Source organism: Mus musculus, chromosome 9 (genome assembly GCF_000001635.26).
Source record: "Mus musculus strain C57BL/6J chromosome 9, GRCm38.p6 C57BL/6J".
Classification (NCBI taxonomy): Eukaryota; Metazoa; Chordata; class Mammalia; order Rodentia; family Muridae; genus Mus; species Mus musculus.
In genome coordinates, this window is record NC_000075.6 from 60,752,034 (window position 1) to 60,774,562 (window position 22,529).

At 46.2% G+C, this 22,529-nt stretch overlaps 1 long non-coding RNA gene across 2 annotated transcripts; it reads left to right on the forward strand.

The window, feature by feature from the left end:
- Window positions 1–15,875: 15,875 nt before the first annotated feature.
- On the forward strand, window positions 15,876–18,243 carry 1700036A12Rik. Of its 2 annotated transcripts, none has more exons than XR_001779186.1 (2): window positions 15,876–16,719; window positions 16,815–18,243. It is a non-coding gene; the product is annotated as an RIKEN cDNA 1700036A12 gene (long non-coding RNA). The 2 variants fall into 2 exon arrangements; XR_001779187.1 differs by having other exon boundaries at window positions 15,876–16,711.
- Window positions 18,244–22,529: the final 4,286 nt, after the last annotated feature.

Below are 22,529 nucleotides of genomic sequence, written 5' to 3' on the forward strand. Positions count from 1 at the left end.
ACCCTGGTCACCTGGACTATGGACAACCAACGTCTTGTCAGTGAAGGGTCTAGGGCTTGGCCCCCTGGAGTCATCAGCCTGAGGCCCAGAGCCAAGGCAGGCGCTCCGTTTCAAGGTCTTCTTTCAAGGGAAATCATTCGATACACCCAGCCCACACAGGCCTGTAGTCAGGATAGGCACAAACAAAGCAGGGAATTCTAACTCGGAGACCCAACCCCCTGTTTGCACTGACACTGGTAATTGCTCTTCTACAAAAAGAGAGGGAGAGAGAGAGAGAGAGACAGGGAGATAATAAAACTTATCTTTAACTGGCTCGAGAAAACCCCATAAAAGGCTGGTGCGTTCCTCCGAGTTTCCCACGAGTTGTCTTCCATGTGTTCACTAGAGCCAATGTTCACATTCCCAGGGTCAGGGAGACACCTGGGAAAACTGAAAATACAAATAGGCTCTGAGTTGGGGGTCAAGAGAAGCAGGTTCCAGCCACAGTGATCTCAGTGGTCCCATCGGTGGTCATCCCCACTCTCTGGGTCTTAGTTTCCTCAGGTGTAAGTGAAAAACCAGGATATTATATCATACTGACTTACTCTTCTGTGTGTTGGAACCTTGTTCTTAGCTGTCTGCCTTCTGGGCTGGGGTGTAACTCAGTGGTAGAACTCTTGCCTGCCTACACAGGCCTTGGGGACCATTCATTAAGATTTCATTTTTAACTATGTGGATGTGTGCACATGAATGTAGTGCCTTCAGAGGCTAGAAGAGGGCATCAGATATTTTGGAGTTGGAGTGACAGGTGGTTGTGAGCTGCCAATGTGAGTGCTGGGAACTGAACTTGAGCCCTCCAGGAGAGCAAGCAGCAAGTACTCTTAACTGCTGAGCCATCACCACAGGCTTCCCAACTGTATTAAATATTATCCCTTGTTTATAAGAGGTTTTATAAATAGGACCTCATGTCTCTGCTTGAATGTGGCACTGCTACCCAAACTAAACTAAGCAGAAGCCATGCTCCGGGCTGGCCTTCTCTCTTACAGTGGCAGGGCAGTTTATTGTGAGGCTTAAATGCCAGCTTTTCCTTTCTCTTACGGGGCCATGTCCCTCTGCACTTGGAAGGAGGGTTGCTCCCACCCCATCCCACCCCTTCCCAGTTTCCCTGGCTTGTCTCCCTCTACATTCTGTTTTCTTCCAGAAGCTTTGGGTTCTGTGTGGACCACAACTAGGTGAGCCACCCCCAGCAGCCCATGCCTTTCCTGTGTATGTACAGGGAAGGCCACCATGGGGCCATTCTCTTCCCATGCTCTCTCAAGAGAGAATGTGTAACTTCTCGAGCTGCTAAAGGATGCTCCAGTGCACACGGAGAGGGTTTGCCTGAGCAGCCGAGGCCAGGCTTCTGGTGCTCACAAGGAAAACTGCAGGCAGTGGTGTGAGTGACAGGGCACACACGATGTGCCCTTGACCTTCTGCCTGTCTTCCACTTAGACAGACAGTCTCCTTTAAAAAAAAAATTAGACATTTACTTTATTTACATTCAAATGTTGTTCTCATTCCTGATTTCCCCTCTGAAAATGCCCGATCCCCTCCCCACTCCCCCTGCCCACCTACCCACCCACTCCCGTTTCCTGGCTCTGGCGTTCCCCTACATTGGGGCATTGAGTCTTCACAGGACCAAGGGCCTCTCCTCCCATTGATGACCAACTAGGCCATCCTCTGCTACATATGCAGCTAGAGCCATGAGTCCCACCATGTGTATTCTTTGGTTGGTGGTTTAGCCCCTGGGAACTCTGGGATACTGGTTAGTTCATATTGTTGTTCCTCCTATGGGGCTGCTAACCCCTTCAGCTCCTTGGGTCCTTTCTCTAGCTCCTTCATTGGGGACCCTGCACTCAGTCCAATGGTAGGCTGTGACCATCCACCTCTGTATTTGTCAGGCAATGGTGGAGCCTCCCCGGAGTCAGCTATATCAGGCTCCTGTCAGCAAGCACTTGTTGGCATCCACAAAGTGTCTGGGTTTGGTGATTGTATATGGGATGGATCCCCAGGTGTCTGGATGGTCATTCTGTCCATCTCTGTTCCACACTTTGTCTCTGTATCTCCTTCCATGGGTGTTTTGTTCCCCTTTCTAAGAATGATTGAAGTATCCACACTTTGATCTTCCTTCTTGTGTTTCATGTGGTTTGTGAATTGTATCTTGGGTATTCCAAGCTTCTGGGCTAATATCTACTTATCAGTGAGTGCATACCATGTGTGTTCTTTTGTGACAGCATGTGACAGCAGATGCTGGCGAGGTTGTGGAGAAAGAGGAACACTCCTCCATTGCTGGTGGGATTGCAAGCTGGTACAACCACTCTGGAAATCAGTTCGGTGGTTCCTCTGAAAGTTGGACATAGTACTACCGGAAGATCCAGCAATGCCACTCCTGGGCATATACCCAGAAGATGCTTCAACATGTAATAAGGACACCTGCTCCACTATGCTCATCACAGCCTTATTTATAGTAGCCAGGAGCTGGAAAGAACCCAGGTGTCCCTCGACAGAGGAATGGATACAGAAAATGTGGTACATTTACACAATGGAGTACTATTCGGCTATTGCAAACAATGAATTTATGAAATTCTTAGGCAAATGGATGGAACTAGAAAATATCATCCTGAGTGAGGTAACCCAGTCACAAAAGGACAGTCTCCTTAATACACATTCTCTTTAGAACGCTATGATTGGACCGTGTCACCCACTAACTGTGTGTCTGTCCTCAAGGTGCTTCCCTGGGCTGGATCCTCAGAAACCATGTCCAGAGCTGGGTGGGGGACTGAGGGGCTGGTTCAGTGGCTGAGATCATTTGCTAGACCTGAGTTCAAATCCCCAGTAGCCATGTAAAAGACCTGGGTGTGGCCACATGTACCTGTCACTCTAGTGCTATGAGGCCGAGACAGGTCTAAACCAGGAGCTTGCTGGCCAACCGGCCTAGCCCAAAATAGTGAGCTCCCTGTTTTAAGGGGGTAAAGTGAAGAGTAATAAAGTAGAGCATCTGACAGCCTCTGCTGGCCTCCATGGGTACATCCCTCCCCTCCCCCTCCCTCCGTCCACCCCTCCATCCATCCATCCACCCATCCCTCCATCCATCCATCCACCCACCCATCCATCCATCCATCCATCCATCCACCCATCCACCCCCCTTCCCCTCACAGGCATGGTGTGGTGTTACTGGGGAGGTAGAAACAGACAAAACATTTGGGCTTGCTGGCCAGATAGTCTAGCCTAGTTAAAAAATAGAGATCCTATACATACATAATACATACATACATACATACATACATACCATATATGACTACTGAGAAATGACAGCTGAGGTTGTCCCCAGACTTCTATATGCATACATATACATGCTAAATGTGAACATTTATCTGCATATGTGAACACACACAGCAAGAGGTCAATGGTCAGTTTCAGGTGTTTCCCTCAACTGCTTCTCCACTTTATTTTCTGAGGCAGGGTGTCTCAGAGAAACTGAAGCTCCCTGGTTCAGCTAAACTGGCTGACCAGCAAGCACCTAGAGTCTGCTGCCACTAACTCTTGCCTTCTAGCAATGGGGTTACAGGCATGCACCACCATGCCTGGCTTTGTATGTGGGTGTTAGGGCTTGAATGTGGGTCCTTACCCATTGAGCCATCTTCCCCAGCCCTGTCTTCCTTAATAATAGCACTGCTCAGAAACTCTCTGGGAACATGAAAACTATTGAAGTTCTCAGAAGATGGGGCCTGCTATTTCTAAGTTTCTGTCTCCATGTGGTGAAGGTGCAGATATCTGGTTTTGTTTGCATGTGTGCAGGGAAATTTGTCCAGTTATAATGGCAACAAACAGGATGGTGTCTGACTCAGGCTGTGGTGACAGCTCATCTTGCTTGTCACGTTGACACACCTGGGAAGAGGGGGATCTCAATTGAGAAATTACCTCCATCAGATTGGCCTGTAGGAACTGTTGGTTGATAATTGTTTATGAACACCCAGCCCACTCTGGGTGGTACCATTCCCTAGGTAGGTGGGTTGTATAAGAAAACAAGCTGAGCACAAGCCAGAGGGGGAAAGCCAGTAAGAAGCATTCCACCATGGTTTCTGTTCACTCCAGGTTCCTGCTTAGCTCCATCCCTGACTCTCCTCAGCGATGGACTGTGATGTGAAAGTCAAATAAACCCTTGCCTCCTCAAGTAACTTTGGTCACGATGCTCATGGGTTCCTATAACAGCAGCTACGGGGTATCTGTAGTGCATTTGATACTAATCCATGGTGAGCGTCTAACCACACAGGCAGAACCTTATATTTAATATGAATATGAAGTGAGTAAGTACAGTTACCACTGTGTAGTGCCTGATACACAGTGGACACTCCACAAACACGGGATGTTGAAGCATGAACATGCAGTTACCACTGAGACCACCAGGTGGCGAAACATCGAAGGTCACACTAGAGCAATGCTCAGGCCTGGACTTTTCGAAAGAAAAGGTGAAAGAGTACTTGAACCTGGAGATGGAAAAAGGAGCAAAGGTGTCATTTTTTTCTTGGTTTTATTTTGGCCCTTTATCTTATTAGGTAGATGAATCATAAACACTCAAAGTAATTGGAAAAACTTGAGAGCAGCAAAGCCTCTTGCTTGACCTCTGTGTGCTCACTGACTCCTGGGAAGTTAGACTTGGCCTGAGGACTAAAATATTTTGTCCGCAAAGATAGTAAGTGGTCCCATTCGGTTGCTATGCAAACAAGTCCCTGCCAAGAATATTTACATTTCCAGATAGTTCTCCATACCTTCCCACCAAATGGGTGACAGGGAAACAGACTTGGAGGAGACATAGATGCCAGGGTTGGGGCGTTTTGCCGATTCATCTTGGCTTCAGAAGACTCCTCTGTGGTGGTGGCTGGGCCTCCGAGACCCTGGGCAGCACCTCATGGCAGCAGGGGTGTGTGCAGGAGGCTCTCTGCCTCACAGTAGATAAGAGACAGAGAGAGCCAAGTGAGCACGAGGTCCTGAGTTTGAATCAGCACACTCAGGAGACAGCTGGGCGTGCTGCACGGGACTGGAGCCCCGCCACTGTGGGAGATGGATGGAGTGTAATGAAATCCTGAGCCTCTGGCTCAGTGACAGACTCTTTGGAGCAGTGATGCAGAAAGTGGGAGATAAGACACCCAGTGCCTTCCTTTAAGATCTGCACAGGAGCACATACCTGCACTTATACTTACGCATATACCACACACACACACACACACACACACACACAGAGAGAGAGAGAGAGAGAGAGAGAGAGAGAGAGAGATGAAACACACAAAGAGAGGGAACTACCTCACCCTGGCACTCAAGTGAAAAAGCCAGGCCGGGCGCCTTATAATCTCATCACTGGGGATGGATAAACAGATGGGTTAGGAATGGGGTGGGGGTGGAGCTCACCAGCTATTATACTTGCTGAGCTTTGAGCTTTGGGCCAATGAGAGACCCTATCTCCAAAGAAAGAGTCACGTGAGTGGCACGTGGGGAACTTCACCAAGCTCGTCCTTTGGCACACTCTCACAGGACCCCCAGCTTTTCCCCCCACTTTTAGTCCCCTGTGCCTCCATGACCCTTCACGTCAGAGCCACCACTGACATCCCATGTATGAGGGGGCAAAAATGCCTCTCTGAGTGGTCACAGTCACGCAGGCTCTGAGCTTGGCTGTCAGGACAATAGTTTGCTATAAATTAAAAACAACAACAAAACAACAAGCAAATAGAACCCACTTTTTACCTGGTCTCAGGTCCTACTGACATCATAGCTGGGTGTCATTAGTATGTCCCCAGACCACACTTTCTTGGAGGCCTCCCTAGCCATACTCAGTCACCTCAGTTAGACCCAGACCCGGGTCACAGCTTTAGCTATCAGTTCCCTGTTTCCCACTCCACTCCTCCCACTGGGGCTGGGCAGCCTGAAGACCACCCCCACACCCATCCCATGGACAAATGGCTTTCACATTTTCCAGCTGCCTCCAGCGTTGACCGTGTTCTGACCTGTCCTAGTGCCCAGGGCTCTGAGAGACGGTTCCTGCTTTTCTTTCCACACCCTGTGGCCTGCAGAGAATCAACCTCTGGGGCCTTTGCCGATGACCTCATGGGGAATTGCTGCCTGCAGACTTCCTGTTTTTATATTCTTTTCTCCTCTGCTTATTTTTCCTACTTTGCTGGGTTTTGTGCATTTCTAGCTCGCCTCCCTTAACCCAGCTTGCAAAAGCTCAACTTTATTTTCTGTGATTATTTTAAATACATATTTAGATAAGGAAAGGAATGCGCCCCCCTTCCTCCCCCCATTTGAGGAATTGCATTGAGTGTGTCTTCCCCTCCTCCCATGCCCCTCCTCATACCCCATGGTTTATTCCCACACTACAGTCTTCAGCTTCCACAGCTTAGAAGAGACAAACTCCAAGACCTGCGTCTGCCAGTGCCAGGTACACGCCAGGGTGCTCTCTCTGATGGAGATCCCTCTGCTGGATGCCACAGGAGACGGAGAGGTTTCCAGCTTCCCACAGCTGATCTCCTGAGCTCTCTAAAATACAATACACAGTTCCTACTTCAAAACCACACAGGCTCTCCATTTCTTCAAGACTTGAAGTCCAAATTCCTAGTGTATGTGGAAGATGTTCCATGGCTGGGCCAGTGTAACTCTACCACCGGTCTCGGATGGTCCGTCAGGTTCTGCCCACATCTCCAGCTCTTGTTCTTTCCATATGGTTCTCAGCTGTCACCTCTGTGTCCCCTACACACTAAGAATAAATATACTTATATTGACTCTAGTGGCTTAGAGCCATCTTACCGTTCTGTTTTCCTACTCTTTGGTTGGGTTGGCTGTGTTTATAGGCACTTACTTGGGTCCATTTCTCCCATCCCAGACCTAACCAGGACCAGTTTGGCTTTGCTTCAGGGATCAGAAGAGAATGGGTACATTTAGGGTGCTATGTAGATGTGTGCTTATTTTGGAAGCAAGTGGCTTTCTCTTTGATATTCTCTCTCTCTCTCTCTCTCTCTCTCTCTCTCTCTCTCTCTTTCTCTCTCTCTCTCTGTATCTGTAAGAAAGAGACAGACAGATAGAGACAGAGATTTTGCTCATTGTTGTCTTTGGATATGGTTGTCCAAGGCCCTGGGGGAAGGCATGAACTGAAAAGGTTGGCCGCTCACATGCTGATCTCCCAAAGCAGAGAGCACGGATCATTTAACAAGAAGCCAGAATCTGGAGCAGGTGCGGGGAAAGAAATACCATCTTCGGGGCCTTACCTTGTTAAAGATTCAGATTCCTGGGCCGCAGCTCCACCCCTTATAAATTCAAGTCTCAGGAATAGGCCCCAGGAATCTGCATGTTCATGAAGCACTGAGCTTCGGTTGCCCCAGTGTGGTCCCTGACCCAGGGGCTCCAGGAGCAGGAGGCCTCCAGGCCCCAAGTGTACACTTACAGCGGCTGCTATGCAGCTCTTGCCAGTGAATCCATCCCTTGGCGTGTTTCTGACACAGGCAACATTGTTCCCTTGTAGAGAGCCTTTCCCTTCTCCCAGACTGTGCTTCCACGTGCTTGCTCCTGGTACCTGTCTTAGTCTTGCAGCCGCTCCTCCTTCCCACGAGCTGTATCTGGCTCCATTTCATCCACAGCCCTTTTGCTCTTGGGATTTTTCCCAGATCCTGTCCTTGACTCTGTCCTTGACATTCTGTCCTCAGCCCATGTTTTCTGCCCCCTACATAGCCAAGCTGCTGGTGTCCAAACCGATATTTCCAGTGCAGTTACTCTCCTTGGCCTCCTGCCTAGGCACACACTGCCTTCCCGGCTCTTCCCAGCGTGAGGCCAGGCATCTCACGTTGCACATCTGTTTTGTGTATCTTCTCCCTTCACTTCCTGTGTCTGAAAAAGGAGGCACCCACTTGGCAGTGAACTGGACACCCAAGAGTCACCCCTCCCTTGCCGCTTACTAGCTGCCTCACCTAGAACAACCTACTTAACTCCCTTTGACTCCATTTCTTCATCTGAAATGCAGTCACAGTGGCATCCACCCCACTAGGTTGTGAGGAATAATGAGGTTCTGTCCATAAGGTATCTAGAACGATGCCTGGCATTCTGAAAGTGGATGATAAATGCCAGGTATTGATAATCATGGCTCCAACACTAATAAATGCTCAGTTGCTAATAACTGTGAGCACTATTGTGCTCTCTTCCTTCTCTAATGTCCACCGACAAGGTAGCCACTAAATCTATTTTCTATCTTCAACATTCCTTCTTCTCTGTAACCAGCCTCCCCTTCCCTCTCACCTCTGTCCCACCAGTCCTCACTTCTTCCCTCAGAGAGTCCAGGTTCTGCTCTCTCACCTGAATTCCTGAATCCGTTATCATCTCTGAGAATCTCTGAATGCACCAAACTATCTCTCCTCCCCTCTCACCTCTGCTCTGCCAATCCATATTTCTGCCCTCAACTTGTCCAGCTTGATCTCTCACCTGGATTCCTGAATCCTTTATCACCTCTGAGACTCTCTGAAAGCATCGACTGAGTGCAATCAGACTGACTGACTAAGTACATGACACAGGATGAGTAAGTTTTGGATCAATGGGTGGATGGATGGATGGATGGATGGATGGATGGATGGACAGACAGACGGACAGACGGATGGACGGATGGATGGATGGCAGGGTGTATGTATTACCAGTGGTCACTGGACAGAATGTTTCCAGGTTCTTAGCATCTTATTCTGAGAATTGAAGAAAATCTCTGGGATGGTCACTGTTCATTGTCAGCTTAACAGAATCTAGAATTATCCTGGAAAAGAATCTCAATGAAGGATTGTCTAGACCAGTTGTTCTCAACCTTCCTAATGCTGCAACATCACAGTGTGGTGACCCCCAACCATACTTACTTTAACTGATACTTCATGATCATAATTTAATTTTGCTACTGTTACGAATTGCAAGGTAAATATCTGACATGCAGGATATCTGATATCTGACCCCTGTGAAAGGGTTGTTTGACCTCCAAAGGGATCACCACCCTAGAGGTTGAGAACCACTGGTCTAGATCAAGTTAGCCTGTGGGCACACCTATGGGCAGATGTTATGTTGATTATGTTAATTGAGGTAAAAAGATCTGCCCACTGTGGGTGGCAACATTCCCTAGGCAGAGGATTCTGAACTGTGTGAGAGTGGCATTTAGCTGAGCACTAGTGTCCATGCATTAATTCCTTTCTCTCTGCTCTTGACTGAGGAGCAAATATGACTAGCTGTTTTAAGTTTCTGTCACCCTACTTCTCCACAAATGATGAACTACAACCTAGAATTATGAGCCAGATAATCCCTCCCCCCCCCCCCTTTACTTGCTTTTGTCAGGGTATTTTATTACAGAAACATGAGATGACTAAGACTCACACAAATAGCGTAGTAGCAAGGGGTTTTGTTTAAGGGCAAGGTGAAAGCATGTACTACATACAACCCAAGGAGGCAGAGTGCTTCCAGCAAGGGTGTTCAAGAGCCTCTATTTACATCTCTGGCTCCATTTTATGGATCCAGGAGGATAAAGAGTTGGTTCCTAGGGATAAGATATGGTTGGTTTTCTGTTTTGATTGATACAATTGAGTTATGTAAGTCTTTGATCATTGTGCATGTCATTTCCCATAATGTGTCTGATTTTACTCATTTGTAGGTATATATAAGGTGGTTTGTAGGGGTTTTCCTTTAATTTTTAACAAAAAAGGACACAGGTTACTTTACTGTACATATGCCCCAAACCAGCCCAAGTTTGGATAGGTGTACTTCCCTAGTTCCAGGCTGTGTCTGATTACAGAAAGGGGGTGCTAGAAAGTTACTAGGGGTTGCTAGGGTGAGGTGAGCTGTTGCTTCATTTATCAAGGAACGTTTGTCCGTAGCCCAAAGCAGGTGAGAGCCCATGCTTTTGTAAATTAATCTTGCAAATGACCTGCATCTAGTGATTCAAATCAAACACATTGTGTCAATCCCCAAAGGGGTAGAACACCTTAGGAATCAGGAAGGAGATGGGTAATCAGGGACTTGGGATAATGAAACTCTGATTATGGGGGATTCCCCACAGTGTTTCTGAACAGAAAAATGGCCACATGTCTGGCAAAGCACCTGTGTGGCTAGTTTTAGGTCAACTTGACAGAAGTTAGAGTTATCTGAAAGGAAGGAACCCCAATTGAGAGAATTCCTCTATAAGGTCCAGCTCTTGGGCATTTCTTAATTACTGGGTGGTATGGGAGAGCTCAAACCATTTTGGATGGTGTCATCCTTGGACCAGTGGTCAAGCTGAGCAAGCCAGTAAGCAGCATCCCTTCATGGCCTCTGCATCAGCTCCTGCCTCCAGGTTACTGCCATGCTTGAGTTTCTGTTCTGACTTCCTTTAATGATAAACTGTGTGATGTGGAATAGCAAGCCAAATAAATCCTTTCCTCCCTATCTTAGTTAGGGTTTTACTGCTGTGAACAGACACCATGACTGAGGCAACTCTTAGAAGGACAACATTCAATTAGGGTAGACTTATAGGCTCAGAGGTTCATTCCATTGTCATCAAGGCAGGAGCATGGCAGCATCCAGGCAGACATGGTGCAGGAGTTGCTGAGAGTTCTACGTCTTCATCCAAAAAAGCTAGGAGAAGACTATCTCCCAAAAGTTTGTCCAAAAGTTACTCATGTGGTTAGAAGGAGGGTCTGATTGCCCACTCCCACAGTGACACACTTCCTCCAGCAATGCCACACCTACTCCAAGAAGGCCACATCTCTTAATAATGCCACTTCCTGGGCCAAGTATATTCAAACCACTGCACTCCCCAACTTTCATGGGTCATGATGTTCCATCACAGCAGCAGTAACCCCATCTAAGACAGCCTGTCCCCCAGAAGGTGTGGACGCTACAGAGACAGCAGAAGAGACAAGGTCCTCATATGGTCAGAATGGCTGAGTTATCCTCAGAGGAGAGAAGTTCCACAATGTAGCCAGAGACTCCCCACTGCTGAAAAGGACACTGCAGAGGAACAGAGATATTCCACACGGATATTCTGATCAGATGGAACATTCCCTTGAACTCTGTTTCCTTCTCATTCCACCCTCTTTGAGAGATCTGCCATTTTTGATGAGTCATCTACTCTGAGGAACAGATAAGAACTGCTCCAGGATAGCCCTCTCTTTGATTTTGCCGTTAGTTTTTTGTTTGTTTGTTTGTTTGTTTGTTTTGAGAAGTGTGCTTCCTGGGAGTTTGTTCCTAATAGTTCAAGGTGTACAAACATGATGATTCTCCTGATCTAGAAGGTTGAGGACCAGATCTTTCACCATAGATAACAACTCGTGTAGTCTTCAGGCATCCTGAAGAACTAAGCAGAATAATAAATTGGGGGAGGAGTCTCTTTAATACATAGCTGTGTTCCCCAGTGACATAAACAATGTCTGGTTGAATCTTCTCATAGAGATCTGCCTTCACCTTCATGGCTCCTAGGAAGTGTGGCCTCACTCACTGGGAACGCCAATTACCAACTAGCCCTCTTCCATTTAACAATTTTGCTTTCCTTATTAATTGGCTTCTGTCTAGTTGATAACATGGAACAAAGATGAGAAAGATTTGGCATGAACACTGCCACTACTTCAGGTCATCCTTTAATGAATCATAGCTTTCTTTTCTATTACTTGGCCTATAAGCTCTTCTCAAGAAAACCCTCCAAGGTGTTGGAGAGGTTGCTCAGTGGCTAATAACATTTACTGCTTTTACCAGAAAACCCAAGTTTAGATACCAGCACCCATGCTCACAACCACCTATAACTCCAGCTCCTGGAGATCCAATGACATCTTCTGGTTTCTATAGGTACTGAGTATGCATGCACATGCACGCATGCACACATGCAAGCACACACACACACATACATATGATCTCATGTTTTTTACAGGAGTGGTGTCTCAATGATCTATTATTATATAACATACCAAGTGTCTGTGGCTTAAAACTATAATTGGGGTTGTTCATGTTTGTTTGTTTGCTTTTCAGTCAAAATTTATTTCCATAGCAGTAATGGTTTGTATATGCTTAGACCAGGGAGTGGCGCTATTAGGAGGAGTGGCCTTGTTGGAGTAGGTGTGTCACTGTGGTCATCGGCTTTCCAACCCTTATCCTAGCTGCCTGGAAGCCAGTATTCTGCTAGCAGCCTTCAGTTGAAGATGTAGAATTCTCAGCTGCTCCTGCATCATGCCTGTCTAGATACTGCCATGCTCCCACTATGATAATGATAGACTGAACCTCTGAACCTGTAAGCCAGCCCCAATTAAATGTTGTACTTTGTAAGACTTGCCTTGATCATGGTATCTGTTCACAGCAGTAAAACCCTAACTAAGACAGTAGTCCAGGCTAGCCTTCAACTCAGTCTTCCCACCTTCGCCGCCACTAAGTGTTCCAGGCCTGCTAGTTTGCTTGTAATTCTAAGGGAAGCCTATTGCTGGGCTAGGAGATTCTTTTGCGGATGTTACCTGGCCCCAACCATCAGACATCTCTATGGCAACTAGAGGATGTCAAATGGTCTCTCACATGACTGGTCTTTAGAGCTGTCTGTTGACTATCTTTGTCACATGGAATATCCCAGTGGATAAATATTTTTCTAGCTCCTGCTCCCCCTCCCCATGTTTACAAAGGTCTCATTGGCCAAAGCAAATCATGTGGCAAAGTCCAGCATTTATATATAAAGGGTAGCACAAGAACAGGCACTGAGGAAGGCATGGCTCATTGGAAGCCACGATGTAACAGTATATCCCACTCAGGATGTTATTTATCATATCAGAAACTCCCTAAGTATTTAGTATGAACCAGGACCAGCTTGATGGTGAGCACAAGAAAATCAATTCATTGGGAAGACCTCTGGAGACTGAAAAGGCTCTGATGTGCTGGGAAGGGAAGAGAAAGACTCCCCAAACACATAGAAACCCTGTCCAGGAGCCTATGGATAAAATGATTCTAGTGTGTCTGTGTCCTTGTCTATGTGTTTGCTAGATAAAGGCTATGGAGTCAGACCATTTATCCTGGCTCTTGCTCAGGTTGCTTTATGCAGTTGAAGCTCAGTAAATTACCCATGGCTTCCCTGGTGTTAAGTCCTTCCAGGTTTTTCCTCAGACTCTAAGACACTCAAAACAATCAGAGAAGTGTAGGCTCCACAAAGAGCTACTTGAGGTTTTTTTTTTTTCCCCCCTTCTTCTGGAAGCCTGGCCAAGCCTGAATTGGAGGCTCATGCCTGCTGACTCTGATATTTCCTCCCTCCCCACATTCCTGCCACCTACAGCTGCTTCAATCCAGAGTGAAAGTTCAGAGGTCAAATACTTACCACCCAAAAGCCTCTCTAGAGTGATGACAGAGATACACAGCCACGACTCCTACTAATGCTGACGACCCCTGCTAATGCTGCTCTTGGGCCTTCTTGTGAAGTCTACTCATGTCCTTATCAGATCACCCTGCTAGCCTTTTGTAGCTGGACAGGATGCAACAGACAGGGAAGCTGAGGCTCAGAGTAGGGACTTACTTCCTCAGTGAGTGACAAGGTAGGAAGCAGAGCTCTGACTTTCTGATTCCAGGGCCTGGCTCACCACGAATAGGAGGAATGCATGCTACCCAGGGCTAGAAGGGCTGCCTCCAAGCTCTTCCTGAGTTTTCTTCTTCCCACCTTGTAGTTTCACTGACAGCCACCTTTAACCTTGCTTTCCTGAGTTTCCACATGCATGAGGAAACATCAAACACCTCTAGGAGAAGATTCTCAGCCCATTCTCCACAGGCTCTTTGCAGGGTCAGCTTCTATCCTGTGAATGAACCAGCCAGGTTCTCTGAGCTGGAAGAGAGAGGGTCAGTATCACTCAAAGAAAATGTGGTACAGCAGAGAAGTCCAAAGCACCATCAAGGGCCAGTTTGGATGGAGTGAGCCATTAAACCAGGAAAGACTGCTATCTGTGGAAGTCCAGGCCCTTGTGCTGGTAGTGGGAGGCAACAGATCTGTTAGCTTGTTTGTTTATTTTATATGAGTATATATTTGTGTGAGTATATATATTTGTGTGTGTGTGTGCATGTATGTGTGCGTGTACGCATGCGTGTGCCAGCAAACGTGCAAAGGGCAGAGGTCAGCACCAAGTATCTTCCTCAGTCTCTTTCTCCATTACTTTTTAAAATGGTATCCTGCCACGTCCCAGTGTCCCATTGTCCCAGTGACCCTTCTGTCTCCCCTCCCCCCCAGTACATTAGTGTGTGCCTTTATGTTTCCCATTTTAACAGCGTTGAAGACAAAGCTTGACTGGATGTCTCTTTAGAGAAATAACATGGGGTCAGTTGCTGGGAATCTGCTTATAAGATTCTGCAACGCTAAACACTGTGAAAAAAAATCACAAACAACTTCTCAGAACCACACCAGGAGAATCATATAGAATGAGAGACGGAGCAACAGAGAAGCCAGAGAAAGATGATGGTGGCTCTTCTTTAAGATTTAAAAGCTGGGACCAGAGAGGGAAAGCTACTTTCTCAAAACCCCACAGCCTATGGCTGGAAGAACTGCATGCCTGTGTCCTCACACTGAGGCCAGCTTTTTTCAGTTACATTATATTCCTTCTTGTTTTTTCTATACGACAACGCATTTCCCCATCAACCTGCTTCCTGCCCCAGCAACTCTTTGGCCAATCTGGGAACTCTCTTCTTGAGAAAGGTTATTAGCTTATAGATTTAGAGACTAGGTGTCTCAATTTGATTTTTTTACAGATTAATTTTATTTTTAATTACATGCATTGTATATGTCTCTGTGTGTGCACATGTGTGTACAAGGGCCCACAAGACCAGAAGATGGTGTCAGATCCCCTGGGGCAGGTGTTATAAGCTTTCATGATCCATAAAACAGGCAATCAAACTCTGGTCCTCTGCAAGAGCAGTGAGTGCTCTTAACTGCTGGGTCACCTCTCCAGACCCCAGATGTCTCAACTTAAATTGAGCTGCTAAGGTGGTGTTAGAGGAATGCCCAATTGCCTTCTAATAAATATGATAACTTGTGCTTCCTTCTAAGGCTGTGTTGGAAACCCCGACTCTCCACCAAAATACCCTAAAAACAGAGATGTTAGGAGAAAGGTGGTCTTGTGAAACAGTGGATCTGGAAAGTCCCATAAACTTAGGACCCATAAACTTAGACCTCAGTGTACCTGAAGCCAGGAGGTGCAGGAAGGTCTGGCTGCATGTAAGTGAGCACTGGCCGGCGGAAGGTTCAGCACACATCCCGAGAGTGTCTCAGACCCAAGAGTGTCTCACCCAGCAGATGAGGGATTCCCGTCAAGAGCTTTCAATCGGAAGCTCCACACTTCCAAAAAGCTGAGTCGTCACCTTGGCTCCCTACCCCACCCCCCTCCCTGATGGGGTTTCTGGCTGTCACCGGGAGGTCCAGAGGCTCCTTTCTTACCATGGATGGTGCAGACACCACTGTACTTGTGTGGAGTCCACTCTCCGGGTCATCTCTCACCTCCTCCACCTCCACCTTTCAATGCTTCTGTCCTTCCTTAAGCTGGTCTTTGGATTGAGATTTCCTAAAGGGAGATGAAAGTGCTTCAGCCATTCTGAGCCTGGTTTGATCAGTTGAGGCTAGCTGGCCAGTGGACACCAGGCATCTGTCTGTCTCCACTTCGACGTTGATGGGACTACAAACACACACAACCATGTCTTACTTTGTGTGTGCTTCTGGGGATGGAACTTAGGTCCTCATGCTTGTGAGACACTCTGCTGACTGAGCCATCTCCCCGGCCACCAATAGAACATTCAGAGAAAAAATTGCCACACCCTGCCTACCGAAGATGGGATTCGTTATACCAATATATAGTATTTCAAGCGATGGGTAACTGGAAAGTTGGCCTGGTTTTGCTTGGAAAAGGTACATTTGTGTGTATTTTGTTAGATAGATAGATAGATAGATAGATAGATAGATAGATAGATAGATAGATGATAGAGTATTCTGATAATCTAACATGGTATTGGTCATGACTGTTTAAAGTGAGGCTGTGGGTATTTGAACATTTCTCCTTTTACTTGTATATATTTTCTTGAGTGAGTAATAGCACTTTTAAAAATAAAAAGCAACTTTTTATGTCTAACTTTTTAATCATCTTCATTCTAAACGGTCAATCCATACTGTCACGGAAAAGAAGCAATTTTACAAAACACATACTTTGAAAAAGAAGGGGACTGGCTGTGCCCATTAGAACTCAGCCAAGCTGAAGAACTCTGCAATGACAGTCCTCTGCAGGGCACCAGTGGCCTGGAGGAGAAAGCAGCCCTGTGGGCACAGCCGGAGAAGGAAGCTTCATCTCGGACATCATTTCAAAGGAATTCTTCTTTAAGCACAGCACCCACAGAAGAATCCTACAAAAACTCCATTTTCACTTAGTTCCGGCAGACAGATGACTGAGACCAGCCTGGGAAGAAACTCGCTGGGCGCCCAGCAAATGCGGTGGCTGCTGATGAGCTTGACCAGCTGGGAAGTGAGCTCTGCCCCATCACCTACCCTGGGGAGCTAGGCAGCAGCTGATTACATCCTCTGTCCCTTTCTTGAATTCCCACTGTGGACAGATCTCTGGGCTCAGTTCCCAGTGTGCTTTGTCTCTACTAGGTAAAAGCACCAAATATTCGTGTGTACTCGGAGGCCGCAGAGATGCAGTGTGACCCACGGCTGTGGATTAACACCGTATGTTGGTAACTACCTCTCCTGGGCAGTGGGGGGTAGATTCCACTCACGCGCCCCCTCTTTTTGAAAGTTGGGTTTCTCTTCTGTTTATCTTTCCTTTCAGGACACCCCGGAGCAGGAAACCCTCCTACTCTTCCATCCTCAGCCGTTTGTGTGGGCTTCCACGTTCTGTTGGCCGCCCCCTGGAAAATGCCTCGCTTGTGCTGTTATTTTTTCTTTTATGTTGAAGTCTCCTGGGGTCCGCTTGACTCTTGTAGTTGGTTAGAGTCCAAGTATAGACTCCTCTGCTTGTGACTAGAGGCAGGGCAGTAGGGTAAGGCTGGTGGGAATCAGGGAGAGGGGGCTTTTCCACATTTTAGAAGATAATATAATAACATGGTTGAGGTTGAGATAGAAATACTTCAGAGGAAGCGTGACTATGAGACAGAGGGAAGAAGACAGATCCCACCATCCCACCAACTGATGGCTGGTGGGAACTCTGCTCCCACCACCCGCACTGCTCACCCTAGCCCCAACACCAGACACCCTTCCAGACTGAGTAAGGCTAAGCCGCGGACTGGATCAAGGATTGGAACCTGCCTACCAGAAGAAAGTCAGAAAAGTGTCTATAAGGGCAAGATTGGGTTTCCTTTAACATGAGAGGGATATGGTGTGGGGCAGGGAATGCCACCCTGTCTCTTCCTAGGAGGTGCTCCTGTGAGCCTTCCCCCGGGCCCTGTCAATCATGCAACCTTATTTATCATACATCAGTCAGGTGCTGAGTCCAATGTGATAAGTGGAGAAACAGAGGCACAGACCAATTAGTTTGTCCAGCATCTCCTACTAGGAAGTAGAAGACTGCACAGCCCATGTGACTCATGCTTCGGGGCTTTTGCTCTTCAACTGGATGCCAGATGTTTGAGAAGATCAACGATTACCCAGGTGTTTCCTGGGTTTTGTTCCTGTTGCCTGCAAATGTTGTCTATGATCTGACTCTCCAGCAGCTGGGGTCTTCCAGCCTTGGGAGCAAACAGAGGACGCCCCAGTGTCTTGAGTGCGGTCACTTGCATACGTGGCTCCCACTCTCAGCTGAGTCCTGTGGAGGGTTCACAGGCAGAGCAGTCATGGAGATGAGTAGCCTCGCCTCCCAGGCCCAAGACCAACAGCAAAGCCACAGCTGGCTGAGGTGTTTGGAAGTAACGTTTCCCCTCAACTGCACAGCCCGGATTTAAGTTCTTGAGACTTCCTGAGAGGCCACCCTCTTGGAGCTTTAATCCTTCCCCCAGTGTCCTTCCTGCCACCTGTAGTCTAAACTTAGTGACAAGCATGCCTTCCCCAACCACTTTGGCAGGCCATCCTGCTGCTTTTGAGCAAGCATGTGCTCCTTCATCAGGGCCACCTTGAGAGAGAAAGCTCGAGTGGGAGCCAGTGACAATTATCTTCCTGTGGTTTTTTTTTAATTTTTCATTGATTCTATAAATAATACACAATTGGGAAACTGTACATGTCTGTCTATATCTATATGACAATAAATAACATCCTTACCCCTCGCACTAGAAGGCTTCAATGTTTTTATCCAGGCCTTTGTATATTTGTATATATTTGTATTTGAATACTCTTTTTTATTCTGACAGCAATAATAGCTTACTACCAATAAAAACTTTATCGGTTTTTACCCCCCAAAAAATATTAGATGAAAATGAACAAGAGTTATCTTAAAACTCAGAAGTAACAGTGAGCATTTTGCTAGGTTTCTTTTCAGTTGTTTTTTTTTTTTTCTATTTATTTCATGTCTACTTGGTTGACATCATGACAATTAATTCTTTCTCCCCCGTCTCTCCTCACTTATTTTGGGAATTAATCAGCCACCACATTTTGTTTCCAAACCATTTCTGCCATTTCCCAACACAATATTCCATCATTCCAGTGTACTGTAACTTGATCATTCCTTGGTTTTGGACAGTTAGATTAGAACGCCTGCATTTCCCACCCAACCCCCCCAAATTATGTAACTCGGTGGTGTTCATTCTTATCCTTTTAGACAGCATTTAGATCTACTTAAGATTGATGTCTGAGGCTGGGGATATAGGACTGATTATCTTGTAAAAAGCAATGGATATTTTTAATCACTATGACCTTTTATATAAGAATATTTTCCAAATAAAGCTTGAGACATTTTACTCGCCCTCCTCCTGGGGGTTTAAGGAGTGGGCAGGCAGCATTCTTGATGTGAGTGAACCCAAGTTCAAAGATAGAAAATAAATTGGGTTGACTGGAGAATTGTGGTCTAAAGGGAAAAGTCAGAAAGGAGGAGGGGGTGGGGTATGAGGCTCTGCCTCCTGTGGAGGAGGAGCCTCTTGGATGGGTTATGGGAATGACAGCCTGTTAGGGCTTTTCCCCAGATTTAGTGGGGAAGTCATTTCTTCCTCTGCGCCTTTTCCTGAGCAGCTGACTTCTATCCACTTCTCTGAGGATGCAAGACTGCGGCAGTTGTACCAGTAAGCCCTTGAGGTGGCCTGGGTCTCCTTAACCATGTCATCATCTGAGATATGTGAGCAGAGCAAAACCCCGTAGGAGCAGAGAACCTTCAGGATCCTGTACCTAAGTTCACAGCAAAGCCCCCAGAGATGAAGCAACTTGTCTAAGAAGTGACTCATAGGGAGTTTGTCTCTGCTTCTCCATTCTTGTGTGGTGATAAATAAAAATGGCTGAATTTAATTTGAAGGTTCAATCCCTTCAGACAGGAGTCTGTGTGCACGTGCCGTGTGCCCATACCCTTGCTAAGTGTCAAGGGTGGGGCTGTCACAAGGCTGCCGACTGTGCTTAGGCAACTGCAGTCATCTGGTACAGAAGGCTTCGGTTCCTGCTTCTCAGGTATGCGTTACCAGGGTGAACTCTTGTCTTTACTAATTTTCTGATGCTCTCAAAAGAAGTCAATCAACCAGAAGTCTCCACCTACATGGGCTCCAATTTGTCTGTGTGTGTGTGTGTGTGTGTGTAAAATGACACCTGATATATGTTACAAGACACCCAGGGTCCAAAGATTAGGAGCCAGAGGCCTTGTACATTTATTTTTATTTACAATGAAGCACAGGTTCCATGATGTTGCTTGAGTTGAAACTTAGGGCTTCAAATGAGACCTTTTCATTCAGTCATACTGAACCTTTCCTGAGAACAAGGATATACACTTACACACGTTTATATTTTTGGGAGAGTATTTTTTATACAAGTTTTATAGTATAGCCAAGCCTTGGCCTCCTGAGTATTGGGTCATGAGTCACCACTTCCAACCTGCTTCTGTGCCAGTGGACTGATCAATTAAGGACCATGCCTGGGCAGCAAGCACTAGCTAGGAGCAGTATGCAGCACTAGATCCCAGGGAGATAAGAGCTAGTGAAATGGCTACCCTCCACATCTTATGGTCTAGTTATAGATACCTGGCTGTGTCTAAATAAACAAACAAAACCACAAAGCACATTTATAGCACAAATCTAATGGATAACCTGTATAGTGGAAGAGAGAAAATGAGATTAATTTCAAATGAGTTAAATGGGCACTAACTGCTATGGGCAGTGTCACTAAAATTCCTTCCTAGTAGGGGATACATAAGTGACATCTACCCCTTCTCTTTAAGATCTCAACAGCAAATCAAAGCACTATTCTTCCAGGTTGACTCTGGAGAACCTATTAGTATATTAGGCTTTGTTACAAAGCATAGGTGAGGGCTATTTACAGGAGTTGGGTACTCTTCTTCCCAGCTGTCCACACCTGGAAAGCCTTTACCCAGTAGGGATGAAGGTTTCCCTGTAGCTGCATAAATGAAGCCCTACAAGTCCCAAGTCTTTCCAGCCCACATACTCCAGACTCTTTCTCCTTGAGGCTACAAGCTATTAAGACAGAGTTGCCTGTGCCGAGTGGTAGGGTGTCTGTACACTCAGGTGAGGGTCTCCTGACCATCTCTCACCCTCTGTGAGGAGATAAAAAGAATCATCAAGTCCAGTTGGGATGATCCTTTTGGAAGGGATATTGTTGAACTCCCCAAGATAAGATGAACTCCTCAATTCTTCGCTTGGCTTGAAGAATAGTCTCTCACAACAGGTAGTGAAAAGAATGCTAACCATGCCACCTGTGGTGGTTTGAATACTCTTGGCCCATGTAAAGTGACACTATTAGGAGGCGTAGCCTTGTTGGAGGAAGTGTGGCCTTGTTGGAGGAAGTATGTCACTTTTGGGGTGGCCTTTAAAGTCTTATGCTCAAGCTCCTCCCATTGGAGAAGAGAGCATCCACCTTCCTGGCTGCCTGAGGGAAGAGAGTCTCTTTCTGGCTGCCTTCAGGTCAAGATGCAAAACTCTCCACTCCTTCTCCAGCACCATGTTTGCCTGTACACTGCCATGCTGCCTGCCATGATGATAATAGACTGAATCTCTAAAACTGTAAGCCAGTCCCAATTAAATGCTGTACTTTATAAGAGTTGCTTTGGTCATGGTGTCTCTTCACAGCAATGAAACCCTAGTTAAACACCACTTGATGAACTGGAAAGCTTCCAGAGGAAAGGTTGTGATTTCCAGATCGTGAGCCTGAAATATCACTAAGACTTGACCACTTTTTCCAGATCCTGGAAGGTGCTCTGAAAATCACTGGATAGAGGAAGGGAAACATATGTACAATGAAATCCTCTTATTAAAATTTTTAATTGAATTTATCTATTGCTCTTGCAGAGAACCCAGCTTCAGTTCCAAGCACCCACATAATGGCTCCCAAACATCTGGAACTCCAGATCCAGGGCCGTCGTCTTCTGGCCTCTAGTCTTCCAGTCCCCTTCTGGTTTCTGAGGACCCTGCATGCATGTGGCACATATTTATATATAGGCAAAAGATTCATATACACATAATATAAAATTTAAAAAAATCTTTTTAAAAATTACCTCAGAATAAACTCATTAGTTAGGATGGCCTTTCATTTTGACACTTTAAACATGCCTTAACCATCTTTACATGCCAGTCTTATTTCCTATTATATGAGTAGAAATTTGTTACATAAGAAAATCTATGTCAAAGCCGGAAATTATTGTTTCCAAAGGTATGAACAAAAGATGTCAAGGATTTCAACACACTTCCCACAATAGCAGCTTTCTTAAGAACACCTTCTCTTTTTGCTGTGTGTTGTTACATCAGAACGTCTGATACTAGGCAATGAGCAAAGTCCTTGTAACCACAGGGTCTCAGCAGCATGGCACCAGCATGGTGAAGGCCTTCTTGGTTGTCACAACATGGTAAAGAAACAGAAAAGAAAATGACTATTCATAGAAAGGGCAAGTATACAAAAAAGGAAGCAAGAGAGATGCTGGGGGGGTGGTGATGGTTCTCTTATTACAACCCACACTCAAGATCCAGGAAGAAAGCCAGGATTAGCCTTAAAGACTCAGTCACAGACAAGTCCTAACCTTTCAAAGGTTCTTTCACCCCAATACCACACTGGGGACTAAGCTTCCCTTGGTACCACCACACTGGGGACCAAGCTTCCAGCACCTATAGCTTTGGTGAGACAAACCATAGAAGTTGAGAAATGAGATAAAGTGATTATCAGTGTGCATATTACCACATCTTCTTTATTATTCTATGGCTGTGATAAGACACCATTACCAAGGCAACTCATAAAGAAAAATCTAATTTGGAGCTTGCTTTCCAGTTTTTGGTTAGTCCATAGTCATGGTGGGAAGTAGTCAAACATGGTGCTCAGGCAATAGCTGAGAGCTTTTCATCCTGATCTGAAGGCAACAGGCAGAGAGAGAGAGAGAGAGAGAGAGAGAGAGAGAGAGAGAGAGAGAGAGATTCCCAAG